This window comes from Erithacus rubecula (genome assembly GCF_903797595.1).
Source record: "Erithacus rubecula genome assembly, chromosome: 1".
In the NCBI taxonomy this organism is placed as follows: Eukaryota; Metazoa; Chordata; class Aves; order Passeriformes; family Muscicapidae; genus Erithacus; species Erithacus rubecula.
In genome coordinates, this window is record NC_136658.1 from 37478487 (window position 1) to 37491075 (window position 12589).

Consider the following 12589-nt stretch of genomic DNA (forward strand, 5'->3'; position numbering starts at 1 on the left):
GTTCAAGGAAGATAATGATCTTACAAACTATTTACACTTACAACATCCTGAACATCTGATAAATAAAAAATGGTCAATGCCTATGACCATTTCATTTTCCATGCTAAATTAAGAACGCTGTTTCAATCCCCTTCTTTTAAGAGCAATCACTAAGGGCTTATCTACCATAAAAGCTCAAATGTGTAGACTCTCATCTTTTTGTCTCATGTCTCACATACTTTAAGATATTTAAAGATTGTGCCCATCCTGGACTCAGATGTTCAAACAGGGTGTAATTAAAGAAGTGGCTCTGAGTATGGCTAAAATCAATGCCTGGACATAAAGAATTGGCTTTTTACTCCCAACATACCCACTTAAATATTCTTAGAGCTAAAGGGATCACTCATGGAAGCCGATTGTTTTTCTTTGCTGCCCCAAAGGCAATATGAAAGATGAGAGTAAGAAAAATGAACAAGGATGATTATTTAAATCTTACATCTTTCCCACAGAGAAACTAGATAGTTAGGATGAACTTAAGGGCCATAAATTAAAAAAAAAAAAAAAGAAAAAAAAGAGTGGACATTTCAAACTCTGTGATGGGTATATGCTCACTTGAGGCAGAATGGTGAGTACAGCAGTTGAAGAGCAATGAGGAACTCTGGCTTCCCTACAAAAAATGGTTGTGTGTGCCTGCAACCATATAATTTTGGCTATAATAATAATACTTCAGTATTATTTTGACATAATGAAGATAAAAATATTCCTTCGTATTTTCTTAGTAGTTGTGTGCAGGTTAAAAAACAGAAGAAAAAGACTAAATTTTGCCACAATTTGTATGAGTATCTGCAAGTCTTTATACACCTGTAAATATGCTGTGTATTTTCAGAAAGAGTTTCTATGTTAAAATAGAGAGCAACCCATGTTAATAGGTGATACAGTGAGACTAATGCAAAAAGAATGTAGGAGAAATCTTGTTAATTGAATCCCAAAGGTGGTAGCCACAGCAAGAAATGAGTCCTGAAAGAATTTGGTTATCTGCCTTTCAGTATTTAAAGGCAAAGCACAGCCTCTAGGCTCATATGTGTTAGAAACAGCATTTAAAATTGTGAAAGATACCTAGATTTCTTCTGCTACTTTGGATTTGACTTGTAAGAGCAGGAAATTCAATTAACATATTAGTGTCTTGTTTACTATTCTGTGACTCTGCGTCCTGTCTTTGTATTGAGATTGTACCACACATTCCAATACAGTTCATTCTCTGAAAAAATTCCTCATATATTTGGCTAGTTACCAATAGATTTGGCCTGTGCAGGTAAGGAAGGCAAAAAAGTATATCAAGAAGAGCACATTTATTTGAATTTGTTAGATTATAGCTCACCTTCTTTTTCCCCTAGATTCAAATTAATCTTGATATGAATAATTAATTTTCAGGTTCAAGATTTAATAATACATTAGGGTCAAATTACCATTGGATAATTACATTTCATATTTTGAGAATCTGTAAAGTAAGTTCCCTGATTTGTTGTTTCTCTTTCTTGAAGCATTGATACTCTGAGGCTATTCTTTGCCTCTCACTTGATGGTTGGTTAATTATTGTTTTAAAAGTGTACTGTATGCTCATTCTGATGGAAGATATATTCGGATAAAACAGAACCCTCTTTTTTTCTCCCAGAGGTTTTACAAACTTTTCATTATGCAGTAATAAGGAAATGAGTTTCTGTCTTGAGAGAGGCTTGGGAAATCTTCACCTGTAGCTATTATCAATGCTACTGAAGCATGGCCAGATAATTCTGTATTATTGTGGTAAAAGAGATTAGTAAGAAATTCAGTGTGTGATCTATCAAAATACATTTTCCCACTTGAAACACATCACCGTGTGGACCCAATTCTGGGGAGAGCTCCTGTAGCATTGACATTTGTCTGAGAGCAATATCAAAATTCTGAGATATCTGATCATAGCTGCTCATATCTGATCCCAGCCTAGATTTGTGAAAATACAAATCTGCATTTACCCCAGCTCCTCAGCTTCTGTAAACACTTCTGCATGCCATTGTGCTGCTGCTTCCATGGTGGAATCACAACGTCCTTAAGTAGCTGGGATGAGTAGCAAGGCAACTCTAAAGTAAATGTAGCTCTGTGTTTTGAATTAGGAAAACAGCCTTCATGGTACTGCAAGACAAATTCAGAGTGGCCTCAGTGGGACTACTCGTTAGCAGAGGTAAACACTGCAGACAAATAATGCTGAAATGCTAGTAAATTCCTCACAGGAAGAAATACTGCAAAACTGAAAAGTGGCTTTACTGATGCCCAGAGTCTTAAAATCTCTTCAGATTTTTTGTCTCATCCACTGTTCAGAGAAGGTGGAACATTTTTAAGTGGTGTTTCTAGACTGCAACAAATACTGCAGAGGTACACTGGGTAAAGCAGATATTCACATGAGTCTGGGGAATGCTGACCTTTATCTTTTACTAAATTTAATTCTATGCTGGTTTAAAATTTTCCTCTTAAAAGTTTAATTGGAGATTAAACGTTCACAGTTGGAAATGTTTCTTTATCCAGCAGAACTTCAGTCATTATTTATTTATGATGTATCTGACTGAGGCTGCAAAATCTTGCCTTCAGTTTGGGGAGAATCAGTTATAGTCTTGAAAAGGCACCTGCTGCTTCATCAGATTCTCTGGTCCTAAGGATTTTCTTTTCAGCTCTTTGAACTTGAGTATGTTGAAATATTTGTCAGGCTTCCATTAGTGTGCTGTACTCATGACTACTTAGACATAATGAAAATTGTCTTTTGTGTTTATCATTGAAAGTAGGGTTATATTGCCAACACATTAAATATTGGTTTTAATTTATTCCACATGACACCACATGAGGAAAAAGATACTGACCTAAAAAACATGAAACATGGCTTATATGTTAAATAAATTTCCTGCAATTATTGGAAATTCTCTGAGGCATTGACATTATTTAGTTACAAATGAGCATTTATTACAGTAGGCCTGAAGCTTGAAGACTGTAGTTTAAATATATATTAAAATAACTAAGAGTTGGAGAAAAAACCAGAAATATGCTCAACTTGATACTGCTGAATTGAGGTACTTATTGTAAGTATATTTTCTTGCTATCCTTTATAGATGAAAAGCAGAGGGTGAGGCTACTTGCTCAGGACAATTAAAACTTTTAGCAAATGGGTAGCTTTCTGCACATCACTTTTTCTCTCCACAGCCAGAGCAATGAGCTGCAAGGACCAAATTCTGCTGGCTGCTAAAGTTTAAGTGTGGTGAATGGGGTTTAATATCTGTCATTTGGGAGGGGAAGGGGAGAAGGTGATATGACAACTGAAGAAGCCCTCTAGAGCTTATGTTTTCTCTTTTGTTTCAGTTGATTGCATAAAGCAGTCTCATAAATGGATTTCACTTCATCTTAACAATAGCTAATATTCTGTATGCCTACTTATCTTAGCTGCCAGAAAGCTATTCTGGACCTTACTGCTGGCTGGAAAATCTGTCCTCATTTGGAGTCTAAACTCATTCAAGGATATTTAAACAAGCTTGTTCTTGTGCCAACACTGTCCTTTAGCTTAAACTCTTCTGATTTTCTTCCTTCTTTGGCATTTATCTCTCTCACATATTTATGGCAAGCCATCTTGATCTCTCTTGACCTCTGTTTGGCAGAGCAAATAAACCCAATTCTTTCGGGGCCTATGCAGATCACAAACTGCAGTGCAGTGCAGATCCCTACACTCCCATCAAACCAACTAGTTCTGGGCCAAAGGACAGAGTATGGAACAATACCCAAGGCAATTATTCTGCTTCTTCCAAATCTGACACAAAAGAATAAAATGCTACTGGAAACCACATAGGTTGTGTCATTTAGAAATGTCAGCTCATGCTATTACAGCACTCAAGCACAGTGTTTCAAATAGATTCACTTTAATTTGTCATAAAATAGGGTCCCACTTGCCTTACTCATCTTGGTAGATCATCTCATGCTTGCTCTGCTGTGAACAGATCTGCATTGAACAAATACAATTTAAAGTTTTATATGTGGTTTGGGCATGATTAAATGTTTCATGTCGTGCATGTGTACTATTGATCTAGATTTATAAGACAACTTAATGTTAAAAATATTCTCGTGGGAAAAATAAGAAATTTTAAAAAAAATTTCAAGGGCAAAATCAGTTTTTGACTTTCTATTAAGAATTTTAATATCTGTACTAAGAAATTTCTTCCAGCATCCCTGTCTCCTGTTATTTATATAGCATCAGAAGTTTATTAAATATATGGGGTTTTTTTTTGCCTCAGTTAGCCAAAAAGGGTTCCATGGGAATTCCTTTAAAGTAACAAAGACTTAGAGGTAGGAAAGTGATGCATTCTCAATAGCAAGCATTTGTGGCAATCTCAATCATGATGATTAAAATGTATGATGGGGAAAAGTGACCTCTTCCACTAATGTCCAGAGGAAAATGATTCTCTCAGTTAAATGAATTAAGAAAATTTGAATTTGAGAAAGAGTAGATAGTGCTCCATGGCATTCAAAGAGAAATGATTTTCAAATTATAGAGACAGTACACGATCTCTAAGCAGGAGAAGCAAAATTATAAGAATTGTAGCTGAGTTACTAAACAAAAATAAGCCACACCAGTTACATGGTATTTTCCACTGTCTGTTAAAAAGAATAGGTGTCTATTGAACTGCTTTTTCAAACCATGATTCCAGGGTTTTTTTTGTCCACATACTTATTGATCTTAGCAATACAAGACCGTGCTGCACGGAAAGAACTGCAGCTCCCAGGTACCTTGTGTCCAGAAGTGCAAAGCAGCCACTCAGCCAGTTCCCAACCTTCTAACAGCTCTCAAGTGGGACTCCAGCCTGAAATTGAAAATATTAGCTCAAATTCTTTGGGTTGTGGTTTTTAATATTTTTGCAGAAAGGATGAGACTGGGTTTGAAAAGGTGATACCAGGTAGCCCACTCCTAAGATGTGTGCAAAGGGACACCTTCATCATTTTTCAAGTATATGTGTAGGGGCCAGCCAAAACAGAGGAAGTGCCAAGCTGGTTTTTTCTCTCCTACTCTGGGACTTTTGCACCACACTCTTATAGCTTTGTTTTCACACAATTAATCTAGGCATGCAGTTTTTTTCTCTGTTGACACAAATGGGCACAATGTGACCTTCACATGCAGTAAACATACGAAGATGCTTATGCTCTTAGAAAGAAATAGGCATGTAAAATTTTCTATGATATATGATCTCAAACTCAAGCAAAGTTGAATTGTAACCCTAACTTGAGAAATTTGAATGGCAGCCTGAAAATCTCATAGTTAGCAGATATGTAAGGAGCTTTAAAATACCAGTAAAATGAAAATTTGGAAGGGCAAAATTTAAAAACAAGTATATAATCCAAATGGTTTCAACTACATACTGGGAATAACCCCAGAAATTTAAAAAGAAGAAAGGATCTTCTTGAACAAAAAGCCCTCCACTTGCTATGTAGCTTCACTGGTTCATTGTGAGGTAACAATTTGGTAATGAAGGGCACAAGTTCAGACCTGAGAAGCAGTGATGTCTGATGTGCTGATACATCAGCATGGCTACCAGCAGCTGTGCATGCAGATATTTGGCATGAGCCATCAGACAAGCTAGTAACAAACACTGCAGTGCTTCCTGGAGATAAAAAATTTGACACTAAATTTCAGACTTCTTGCTTCTTGCCTGCTGATTTCCTCCCCATTCATAAAATTAATGTTTAAACACAATATAAGTGTTTTTATTATTTTCCAGTTTTTACCCCAAGAACTTCAAATTTAAATATCAAGGAAACGATTGTTTGAGAATGTGGCAATACTAATTGTTACTATTACATCTTGTTCTTGTATTTGCCTTATCTAAAGTACTTGCAAAAGTAATAGGTGTGTATTCAGCCAGTTAAATTCAATAATATAATTTCTTCTTGAAAACAATTTGACTTTTAAAGAGAACATCTTGTTAATAGCCTTCACCAATGCTATTTTGTGAGTGTCATTAAGTTTATTTGGCTAGTGACAATGTGTATTTTTGGCAATCAGGAGCATCTTTAAAACTATATTATCATTACAACGCATCTATGTTTCCTACTTTAATTTCATTCTGCCGTAAGAGTAAATTGACAATGCATTAATTTAAGTATCCAATTTAAACCAGCTGAAAATGAATGTATTCAAACTAGTAAAAACAAAGACAACAGCAGGCTAAAATGTTATGGAAATGGAAATACTATAAAGCAATCTGAACAAATTTGGTACTGCAAAGTGTGGTACTGCAGCTCTTTCTAAATATTCTGATTGCAACAGTTGATTTATATTGTTATTATTAAAGTAGATATTTCCTGTTTTGTTGATCAGTTAACTTTTAAGGACTCAGTTTAAAAGCTCATGTTTTCATCTTTTCACTTTTGAATTAACAGTGTATGTGACTTCAATAGCACCATAATACAATAATGAAACTAAAGATGCAAAAAGAATTTCAAAGTGTTAGGTTTTAATCTAATTGTGTACAAATTTTTCTGGAAAATAATTACCTAATAAGAATATTTCACTTAAATTTTAGGAACACTTGAGGCAGAAAGTGTTTTTCATCAAAATTCTTTTTCCATATAAAAATTTTAACTTTTTAATTTTTTTCCCCTTATTTTTTACTGCTTGACTTGGGAAAAAATTAATGTAAATATTTCGTTGTATTTTTGTTGGTCTGATTAGGAAATAGATTTCTGAGAATTAAAACTGGAATTAAAAAATTAAACAAAAAAACCCACAAAACCCCCAAACAAAAAAAATCCAAACTAACAAAAAAACCCAATGACAAATTCTACAAAAGTTCTCCTGATCTCTTCAGATTTTGAAATAAAGGAAGAAAACAGAACTTCTTTAAAACAAAATAATAACACTTGTTCAAATTTAACTTTTTAGCTCTTTTTGTAAGTCTGGCATCATGTTTCATCAAAAAGAATGATAGAATTGTTAAGGTTGAAGACTTTTAAGATCATCAAGTCCAACCATCAATGCTGCACCACTGCCATGTTCCCCATTAAACCATGTCCTCAAATGTTATATCCACATGTTTTATGAACACTTCCAGAGACCTTGGATCCACTTTTTCCTTGGGGAACCAGTTTCAACACTTAAGAATTCCAGTGAAAAAAATTTTTACCTAATATCCAATGTAATCTCCAATCTAAACCTCCCCATGTGCAACTTGAGGCCATTTTCTCTTTTCCTACCACCATCCCTGGAGGTATTTGGTTAACTGTTGGGCTCAAAGATTTTTAGGGTCTTTACTAACCAAGATGATTTTCTGGTTCTATGTGCAAAGCAAGGTGTATTAATCAGGCTTTGCCTCCTTTCATAAGACCTTCTGGAGCAAGAACTGAACAAGCCTTTTTACAAATAGCAGCCTCTCTGCTAACCAGCCATTTCTCTATCACTACTTGCTAGTGACAGATAAAATAAGCTACACAAACCCTCCTAACAACTCAGCTCCCACTATCTGGCTCAAAGTGCTGAACTAAGTGAAACAAGCTGCAGTTTCATAAGAGGCTTATGGGCCAAAACCTCTGATTGTCAACCAGTGGTTTTTTTCAGGTGGGTTCATCTTGATATAAGCAAGTACAAGTAGTAATGTTAACAAAAATCTGTCTTAACATTTACTTTCAATGTAATGATAAAAAATGGATCAATGAGCATGTTCATAAGCTCAGGTTTCAGTTCAAGAACTTGAGGAAGGCAATGCTCTAATATTTGCTTTTTGTGACATTATTCTAATTTCTACAACAGGCTTTTACTGAAACTCACTGCAGCTCATCACGCCACCATCCACGTTCACAATTTTGTTTGGTTTTTTTTCCTTTTAGAAGACTGAAATAGGTGAAGGGAGGGACTAGAAGTGAAATTTTCTACATGTAGGTCTCATCCTAACATGTGGCCAAGATGGACAACCACAATTTGGAGTCAGGTAGCATTCTAGGGCCACGTGTTTTCCTTGTAGCCAGAGAAACCCTAAAGAAAGTGGTGTCTAAGAGATAGGAAAGTCAGATTTTCTTTCTATTAAAATATAAACTATTTTCATCTGCATTCAACAATCACTTCTCTAATTCTTCTCTCTGAATTCCGACTTCTTTGTTTAGAAGAGAAAGTTATAAAAAGAAACTTAGAAAAGAGGAAAGAACTGATGTCTTACCCCCTATGGAGGGACATCCCACCAGCAATAATATCGGAAAAAGAAGGAATCTCTGCTTATTTGTCTTGGAAGCATGTATTTGTTTCATAGGTTTATATGGTTTCATCCAGAGTATTAATGAAGTTATTTATCAGTCTATAAAATTATTTAAGAAGAATCAGGAGGAGAATTTTTCACAAAGTTGGAAATTCAAATAAAGCAAGTGCACAGACAGAGAGATAGAGTGGAAGATCAGAGTAGGAAAGAGCTGTGGTCACCTGGAGACTTGATGAATATGGATGAATTCAGGAACTTTGATAATCACTATGTGGTGCTTCAAGTGGCAATCCTTATAGAAAATTCAGAAAAGATACAGGGGGGTTGGGGTGGGAGTCGGGAAGTGGATGAGAAATACCTAGAGTTCTCCACTGGCACAGAAAATGCAAGCAGATGCGGAGAACAGCATACAGTCAAGGGCAGGAAAACAGCCACAGCCCTGCTGCCTAGCTTGTTTATGCCAGAGTCCTGAAAACTTAGGGTTTCAGAGACCATTGCTAATGAGGCAAGAGCTGGGGCTCTGCAGCTGTCACTGTGGCTGGCAATGGAGAGAGGCACAATGACATTCCAGTACTGTTATTTTAGATTATTATCCTAGCTAATCTCTCTCTCTTGTGGCTAGGATAAAAATATTCTTTTCCCCCTACATTTCTTAGGACATTTAGAGCCACCTATAATAGTCCTACCCTCAAAACATGGTGAAAAATTGATGTTTGCCTTACATTAGTACATTTATGATAGCAACATTTCAAGGGGGAAATCCTGAACAAAACTGACAATTAATTCTAATTTCTATTAAAATGAAACTAAAAAGCATTTGCATAAATTTTTGAATAACAGTTCCTTTCTTTTGTACTCATCTTTCTTTTCTGTTTTTATAGAAGCTTGTCAAAATACAAAGCCCTTCACTGTGGGTAGTATGACTTGAAAATGAAGGGTTCTTTCTCTTTGAGTGCTATTAGTGATTTTAAAATTTTCAAATGATCTGTTGTTAATGCTTCTTTCCCTATTATTCCACACAGTCAGGTACCAGGAAACACTGCAATAGCCTGCATAAGTTTTAGGGTAAAACTTTGCAATCACAAAAGCCCCCTAAAATAAGGCTAAACAAGTTACATATTTATCATGTCACAGATAAAAATTTGCTATTTCAGAGTAGATAGGCTAAAATTAACTTGAGACCATACAGGTCCAGACAAGAATCAGCAGTTTCTGAGATATATATTGTTAAATTAATTCAAAATCTCTGGCTTCCTGCTAAAATGATAACCACGTTTTGTGGCTTTAAATGTTGTAGAGGATTAAATTGTTTCGGAATAAAATAGTATTTAGCAATATACAATTAATGAGCATGAAGAAATTTTCTCACTAAACAAACAGAATTAGCTAAAATTTGAGTAACAATACAGATAAATCTGTAAAATCAAATTTGTAACCACTGAAGATTTTTTAATTATGATTATTTTTTTCAGGGGGAGATGAGTGCTGACAAGAGAATAAAACATTATTTATGAAGCTCTCACATTGTAAATAGATGCCAACAGCAAAAAGTCACAATAAGTCACAGAGTTGAAAGACTGACACTAGGAGTGAGTTATAGAAGATACTTTTTGGGGAGTTTCATGTGTCTACAGCTTTTAATTCACATTATGTATTCCACTGGATCATACTAGGGTTTGTTGTAAACCTGGGACAAAAATTAGAAAAACATATTCAAACCTACAGTTCCACTAAGTTATGTAATTTTTCCATTTTCTTCAATCGATATAATTGTTCACTCACATTCATATGAAACAAGTCTATATTAAAAGTTAGTAAATAGCAAAGATTTTCAGAAATGGGAAATTTAGCAAGTGAAATAACATAGCCTGCTTAGTGTAAAGTACATTATTTGAAAGACATGAGCAGTTAGAGATAGTAAGAGTGATCTGTGGGTGTACTATGTGTGATTACCAAGAATAAAACTTATATTAAAGAGAGAAAAAATACTATATCAGAACAAAACTACTTGTCAGTGATAGATTTAAATTTATTTAACAAATTTGCAAGGGAAATATTCAAACTCTGTCACTGGAGACATTTATAATGAGAAGAGGTAGCATGAGATAGAGTGTAGGCAACAACCCTGCACTGGTCCCAAGGGTTTGAGGTACTTGAACTGATATATCTGCTCCATTTCTTATTCTTTTCATGTATGGTCAGGGGAGAAGTAAAAGGTGAATGAAATTCAGAAGACTGATATTTCTGATTTGAGTGAAAAATAAAGCTCTGATTACAATATACTTTTATAGGCATATGCAAATGCACATGTACATATCCATGTTAAATTACACACATACATACTGCCACATACAAATTTTACATTCTATCACATAGAAATTACTAAGTGAGCCAAGATAGAAGCTTCAGGCTTACTGTATGCATGAAGATATAATATTAAGCACAATATCTTAGTTCACATCCACCTTGTTACTTAAAAAAGGAAGATACAGTGACAGGCATTAATGTATCTGATCCAAGGCTTGTACTAGATGTTTAATGACTTTTAAAAATGTGTATAAATTTAAGCATTGCCTAAAACACTTATTCACGTGTGTTACCTGGAAACATTTTTAACTTAAGACTTACTGACATACCAAATGGAAAAGGCAGCCACAATTGTGAAAAATAAAAATGTGACATTAATTTAATATTTAAATTATAAAATGCAAATTGTATTTACCTTAACACATTAATGTACTGATGGCTACTTTAAGAGGACATTGCCAAAGATGTTGGATTTTGCTGAAAGCAAGACCTAACAGATTGTTTTCTTAATGTTGTAGGAACATTGTGTATGGGGTGCAGTGTTGTTTCTATGAAATGGAAGTGGTATTAGAAAAAAAAATACAGGCCTATTACACATAATTATTTGAGCATGACATAACTGACAAGCCACTTTTGCTTCAATTTTTTAGAAATAAAGAAATAGACAATATCCATTTTTTCTCTTAAAAATAAATCTGATTTTATTTTGTTTTTACTTACATATTTTATAAGACATTTAATTTAATTTTACTGACCACTGAGATCAACCTATCCTAAATTCACCCTTAAAAGATCCAGCCAGTGCTAGTGAAGGGATTATTCCCCTGTACTCAGCCCTGCTGTGGCTGCATCTTGAATCCTGTGTTCAGGTTTGTATGTCTCTCCTCAAGAAAGACACTGAGGTGCTGAGGAGTGTCCAGGGAAGGGCAATGGAGCTGGGGAGGGGTCTGGAGCACAAGCCTGATGAGGAGCAGCTGAGATAGCAAAGGTTGTTCAGCCTGGAGAAAAAGAGGTTTGGGGAGACCTTATTGCTCTCTACAGCCACCTGAAAGGAGGTGGTGGCCAGGTGGGTGTTGGTTTTTATCCAAAGTCACAAGTGACAAGTGGAAATGGCCTCAAGTTGTGCTGGAGGAGGTTTAGGAGCTGAATATTAGGAATAATTTCTTCACTGAAAGGGTTATCAAGCACCAGAACAGGCTGCACAGGAAGGTGATGGACTTACCATCCCTTAAGGTGTTTAAGAAACAACTTGATGTGGTGCATATTGCTGTGGTTTAATTGATATGCTGGTGTTCATTCAAGGGTTAGACATGATGATCTTGGAGGCCTTTTCCAACCTTGATGATTCTATGCTGAAACTACTTTAGGATTTTGTCACTGTATGTGACCAGACCCTAGAGCTTGTACTCAGAGGTCCAAAAGCAAGTGTTCACAGTGCTCAGGCTGGACATACCCTGCAGGCATTCCTGCCACAGGTGGATCCACACAGGAATACTGCCTACAACCTCAGGAAAACAGTTTGCCCCATTGTCCCAGCCTTTAGCAGCCTTTAATACCCTTTTGCAGACCAATGTGTACCAAAGTCAACCACAATCATCACAGCTCACCATCTCTGGAATGTATTAATTATGTGGTTTTTTCATAATTAGTATTTCTATATTAGCATCATTCTGAACTGGTATTCTTATATTAGGACAAATCATGCTGCCCAAGAGAGACATCTGAAAGGAAGAGAGTGTGGGAGGGGAAGCACACACTTGAACACTTTAGTATCTTCCATTGGACATGGGTGAAACAGTAAGATTTATATTTGAAAACACAGCTGACACAATTAAGAAGGAAACCTTGCAGGTTTTTTATCATGTCTAGGTCCTTTGAGAAATTTGGAAAGAAATGGCTCGTTGTAAGGTTTGTTTTTCTCACATTAGTTCCTGATTTGTTTCATAAATTTTATATGCATATTGAGTCTCTTGAGTGCACAGATGAATGGTTTTGAAAAAATAATTTCTGTTTTCTAGAAGGTGACCAAGGAATGCTTTTTCCTGCAACCTGTG